Genomic DNA, 6,434 nt, shown 5'->3' on the forward strand with positions numbered 1-6,434 from the left:
GGGTTGTTTTTTTTGTTTTTTTGTAGACATGAAAAAAAACAATGAAGCATTTAGGCCATAATCTGATATGTGCATTTTAGTTTTAGTGAATGTATTTGTCTAATCAAAGGTTACAGACATATAATGGTAAAAATGACTGCTGATTAACTGTAAATGTATTTAATTTATTCCACAAAAGTCTTACCTTTCAGAAGATGTAATATTAGATGCCAATCTTTTATTAGTGTAAAATAAATTACTATTCATTAAAAATAATATTTAATGAAAAGTTCCAAAATGAACCTTGTTTGTAAATGAGAGAATAAAGTGCCTTTTAAAATGATTTAAAAAAAAAAAAAAAACTTTTGTGAAACTTCAAAATGTGGATGTTCTTTAAACATTAAAGACCCAACCCACACAAAAATAATAATAGTAATAAAAAGAAAGATATTTGTGTGAAATATGATTCCTTAGGACATTTTTCATTAAAAGCATTGTCTGTACTCCTAGTCAATTTAAAAAAAGGGGTTTTATTTACAAGCAAATGAGCTTGTGCCAATCACGGTTGATATTTTAAAATATCTTAATGACAGGTTTAAGATGAGACAAAAGTAAACTTGTGTGTGTGTGTGATGTTTGAATTGTATGGTCACATTTTTTTGCTAAATTACATACATTATTTGATATTTAAATTATTGACAGCCCTCCCCCCAGATATACCTATTTTCAAACTGAAAATATAATCACATGAAGCCATTTTCGGTTGAAATGCTATGGAGAGAAAAAAAAAGCAACGAGGCAAGTTTCTTATTTTCATTCTACCTTAAATGAGATGACAAAGCAAGAAATTTAACACCAGTGATATTTAAGGTGGAATGGAAAATATTTTTGTTCACTATATTTAATATTCTACATTGGTACATATGATTTAAATGATGGCCATCATTCCAATACTGTTATTTGTACCAGGTAGCATGGTGCCTTAGCACCCTCTATTGGCCACCCATAACAAGTCAGGACCATAAGAGTATTGTCAGAAAGGCGGTATAATTGGTTGGTGGATCCAGCAGGAGCTGTAGCTGAGATATTACTGTGCTGTCCCCTTTTGTCTCCTCACACTAATACCGGAAGTATGGCACAGTGGCTCTTGTGCTGGTACACACAACAGAACTGCGGCTCTTGTGCTCTTAGCTTACCTACTGTGAGAACACCGGTGTTCTGACAAGTTGTGCTTGTCGAAATGTGCTACATTTATACGTACAGTTGTTTAATTAAAACGGTAGGTGAGCTAAATGTAGTGTAAAATGCTGTCTTCAGAAGTATAAGCAGAAGATATGCATAGCCCAAATCTACTAACTAATTAAATTATGACTATTAAGGTGATAAGAAATGGTTTTTATAGTTTTTTACATTTAATTCACAGTGTAAGGTTTTGGAACTTTGAAGTAAATAACAATGATAAACTTGTGATTTAACACGAAAAAAAAATTGGGGTCTGAGCATGCACAGAGCTGCAAAGTACCACAAATTGACAGAACATCCTTTTTTTTTTACCTTAATTAAATATTGGAGATATGGAGATGTTTGTGTGTTAGTGTTGCGATTTTTATTGTACATGGCATTAAGTCTGATAATGATCAATTATCACGAAATCCATGTTCCAAATATCCAACCGTTTCCTGCAGTCATGAAAATTCTATTGAAATAGTCTATTGAAATGTACTAGCTAACATTTTTCTACTTGAATTCCAATTTTTTCTTCTCTTTTTTACTTCTTGGAATTGCCTACACACATCAGAGAAAATATGTTTGGGAGCTAAAATACAAAATATTGATTACAGCAAAATTAGCAAGCCTATATGTAAATTAAAAAAAAAAATCAGAGGAAAAACTCATAAATCTGCATTAATACTCTGTGCCAGAACCTTGGTAGCTAGATGGTTATACTCTATAATACTGAAATATTCTTTGAGCATGGTGAAGGGCAAGAGTTTATTTTACTGAGTTTAGGGCTCTGGAAACAATCTCCTTGATAGGAGCTGATCGACTTTATAGTGGTATCATCAGACGTGCAGCCATATTTTCTAGACACTCAAGTGAAAAGAGGTGCTGAGCTGTCAACTGATCACCACCTAGTGGTGAGTTGGATCAGATGGCTGGGGAGGATGCTGGACAGACCTGGCAGGCCTAAACGTGAACCTGTCGGAAAGATCTTCAACTCCCACATCCGGCAGAGCTTGGACTGCATCCCGGGGGACACCAGTGACATTGAGTCAGAATTGGCCATGTTCTGGACCTCCATTGTTGAGGGGACTGAACGGAGCTGTGGCTGCAAGGTTGTCGGTGCCTGTCGTGATGGCAATCCCCGCACTCGTTGGTGGACAGCCAGGGTAAGAGAGGCTATCAAGCTGAAGAAAGAGTCCTATCAAGCCTGGTTGGCTCAAGGGACTCCGGAGGCAGCTGACAGATACCGAAGAGCCACGTGGCTTGCGCGTGTGGGAGGAGCTCGGTGAGCACATGGAAAACGGTCGGCTCAGAGAAGATTCTGGCAAACCATCAGGCGACTCAGGAGGGGAAAGCAGTTTTCCACCAACACTGTATATGGTGGGGGTGGGAAGTTGATGACCTCGTCTGGGGCCATCATTAGGCGGTGGAAGGAATCGTTCAAGGATCTTCTCAATCCCACCAGCACGTCTTCTACAGAGCAAGTAGAGTTTGGGGATCTCGGGGAGTGCTTGTCTATCACCTTGGCTGAGGTATTAGGAAAAACCCTTGGCGGTAGTGCCCCGGGGGTGGATGAAGTCTGACTGGCAGACGGGTGGTGGTTCCCCTGTTTAAGAAGGGGGATCACACTCCTCAGCCTCCCCAATAAGGTCTATGCGGTGGTACTGGAGAAGAGAGTCTAGCTGATAGTTGAACCTCAGATCCAAGAGGAACAATGTGGATTCCGGTTGTGGAACACAGGACCAGCCCTTTACCTTTTCTAGGGAGCGTGGGAGTTTGCTCAACCAGTCTAAATGTGTTTTGTGGATCTGGAAAAGGCATTTGAGCATGTCCCTCGGATATTCTGTGGGGGGGGGGGGGGCTGCAGGAGTATGGGGTACTGGGCTCTGTGCTACGAGCCAACCAGTCCCTGTATAAACAGAGCAGGAGTCTGGTTCGAATGGCTGACAGTATGTCAGACTGGTTTCCAGTCAGGGCTGCGCATTGTCACTGGTTCTGTTCATAATTTTTATGGACAGAATTTCTCCGCGTAGCCAAGTGGTGGAAGGTCTGGTTTGGTGGTCTCAGGATCCCATGTCTGCTTTTTGCGTATGATGTTGCCTTGTTGGCTTCATCGAGCTGGGACCTCTTGACCAGTTTGCTGCCGAGTGTGAAGCGGTAGGGATGAGGATCAGCACCTCCAAATCTGAGTCCATGGTACTCAGTCGGAAAAGGGTGGAGTACTCTCTCCACTTTGGAAGTGAGAGAGCTGAGCAGAAAAGCAAAGCTCTTGATTTACCGTTCAATCTACGTCCCAACCCTCACCTATGTGTCTGGACTCTCCCTTAGAGACAAGTTTAGGAGCTCGGACATCCGGCAGAGACTCTGAGTGGAGCCGCTGCTCCTCCATGTTGAGAAAAGCCAGTTGATGTGGTTCGGGCACCTGGTCCGGATGCCTCCTGGACGCCTTCCTGGTGAGGTGTTTCAGGCATGTCCAACAGGGAGGAGGCACTGGGGAAGACCAAGAACACACTGGAGACTTCATGTCTTGACTGACTTGGGAATGCCCCTAGAGGAGCTGGAAGCAGTGGCTGGGGAGATGGAGGTCTGGGTTTCTTTCCTCTGACTGCTTCACCCTTGACCCGGATAAGTGGTGGATGATGGAGTATATATATATATATATATATATATATATATATATATATATATATATATATATATAATGTTGAAACATGTTACCTACATAAAGTGATTAGTACCTACGAACATTGGTTTAAGAAAGTACAATAGGTGAACAGGCAAAAGGATCATGAGTCTAGTCTCAGAGAAGGGCTACTCTAGCCCAAAGTGCAGAAATAGTTAAAGCGCTCTCATGAATTTAGAGTCCGCTCCAACCACAGCAAAAATAAATCAATATTACCCACCTCTGGAGCAGGAATAGAGCAATATCCTGATCTGATTCATGCTTTTCAAAGTTTGATGGTCTGTTTGTAGTCTAAAACTGATGACAATGTCTTCAGCAAAAGGTGGAATATCTCCAAATTTGTGAGACCGCTGACTGCATTAAACAGTTGATAAAAACTTACAGACATCTTCAACTTCTGCCACTTACAAACAACAGTAATTTTTCCCCCTCAAACACATTCTACCTTAAATGACATTGTGCTTCTGAACATACACACATAGTATTTCGCCCACAATCATAGAAGTCCCTTTTAATGCTGGCTATGAATAAAAGGTGTCAAAGCACAGTGAATTGCAGCTTCCTGTTATCAGGCTCTGTGTTCTGCTGACCCCTTTGTTCTCTTGTGGAACACCCATTATCCTTGTAGTGGTTTACTGGTTGTACTTCTTTGGATTACCTTCTGTAGGTAAAATTATTGAATAACAGTAGCACCTCACCTGATATTTTGTACATGATCCATCTAGCATATCTCTTCATAGCTCTTGGGCAATTGTCAAAACTGTTTAGATCCTACACTTGCTCAAACTTCCTGCTTCCAACACATTAACTTAAAGAACTCACTCTTCACTTGGCCCCTAATACACCCAAGTTCTGTCAGCTGCCATTGTGAAGACATAATATTAATCACTTCACTAGTGAACAATGTGTGTGTGTGTGTGTACAGTGCCCTCCATAATTATTGGCACACCTTGTTAAAATGTGTTAAAATGTGTTTTTTTGTTGTTGTTTTTTATTGCAGAAGCATAATCTCACTCTGAAAAAATTTAGAAAAATGCAACCTTCAACTCATATATATATAATGTTGAAACAGTGTCAGCCAGAGCTGTGTCAATTACATTTTAAACTACACAGTCATGTCATAATATTATTACCACAATATTTCTGTCCATTCTCTCAGCTTCTCTGACCAGCAGCACTTTGTTCTACAATTACAGACTACAGTCCACATGATGCTCTGCATACTTTTTTAGTCCCCTTTCATCCTGTTCTTCAATGGGCAGGTCCCTACCATGTATTGCTTCAAGACGTAATTATTACATTATAGCATCACAATGATTGTAGTAGAGGTGTAATTTTAAGGAAAAATACCCTGTGTTGCTTTAATTTAATTTATGGTTTTATTTATGGTATTTTTCTTCAAACGATATGATTAACACAGTCACACAGACAACCCAGGGCTCTATGCCGGTCACTGGATCATTCAACATTTAAAAAGGGAATGTTTCTGAATAATATGCTTTTATTTATCCTCCTTAAGCCATATCAATGCTCCACAGAGATAAAAAATTTCAGAAACTACTTTAACAATGTTAAGACTTTAACTGGAATTAATGTTGTAGTAAATGCACCAATCTGTTAATAATATATGGTATTTTGTTAATTTAATGATTTAAAATGTTGCATTTAAGGTGGGTAATGTAATTTTCATTCAAATGTTATTAGGCTTAAATTATCTGTCTAAACTGAGATATCCTTTTTTTACTAACACAGTACTGCTCTGCATATTTTGGTTTTCCCACCTGAACTAAAGGTATATTGTTAGTTAATAATCCCACATCCTGAGGTAAAAGTTGAGCAGAGCAGGAAAACACGAGGATGCAGTGCAAAACGTCATCTGCATGGTAGTGTCAGGCTAAATGTGTATGCTCACAAATTTGGTATAACAGAAATGACCAGCAGGGGGCTCATACTTTTTATCATGTACCCATACAGTAGACATGCGCAATCCTCAAAAGGATGTTGTGTGTTTAGATGTGATGGTGGATGGGGATTAAAATGTGATGTCACAGTTAATAATGCTGGAATTGTGCCTGCAAAGGATTTTAATAAGAGGTTTCCACATACTCTAGTCCTTAGCATTGATGTTAAATCGACATTTAAAATCTCTCACTCTCTTGTCTTCAGTTATTTTATGTCATTTTAATTGTTGCTGTACTGTAATTGTTCATTGGACTGTGGGAGGAAACCAGAGCAACCGGAGGAAACCCACGCAGAAACAGGGAGAACACACCAACTCCTCACAGACAGTCACCCGAAGCGGGAATTGAACCTACAACCTCCAGGTCCCTGGAGCTGTGTGACTGCGACACTACCTGCTAGAATGATCATTAAATGCTAATTTTTCATTTTCAGTATCAGATAAAAAAAGCACATATTTAACAGAAAATTACATCAACCCCAAATATAATATTAAATCTATAAGTTAAAGCTTATGTTTATTTTTGAAGTTCTCTCTACATCACAAAAGCAATCATTAAATCAAATGCTCTGAGAAAAGAAAAAGAAC

The sequence above is a fragment of the Hoplias malabaricus genome, chromosome 14, assembly GCF_029633855.1.
Source record: "Hoplias malabaricus isolate fHopMal1 chromosome 14, fHopMal1.hap1, whole genome shotgun sequence".
NCBI lineage: Eukaryota > Metazoa > Chordata > Actinopteri > Characiformes > Erythrinidae > Hoplias > Hoplias malabaricus.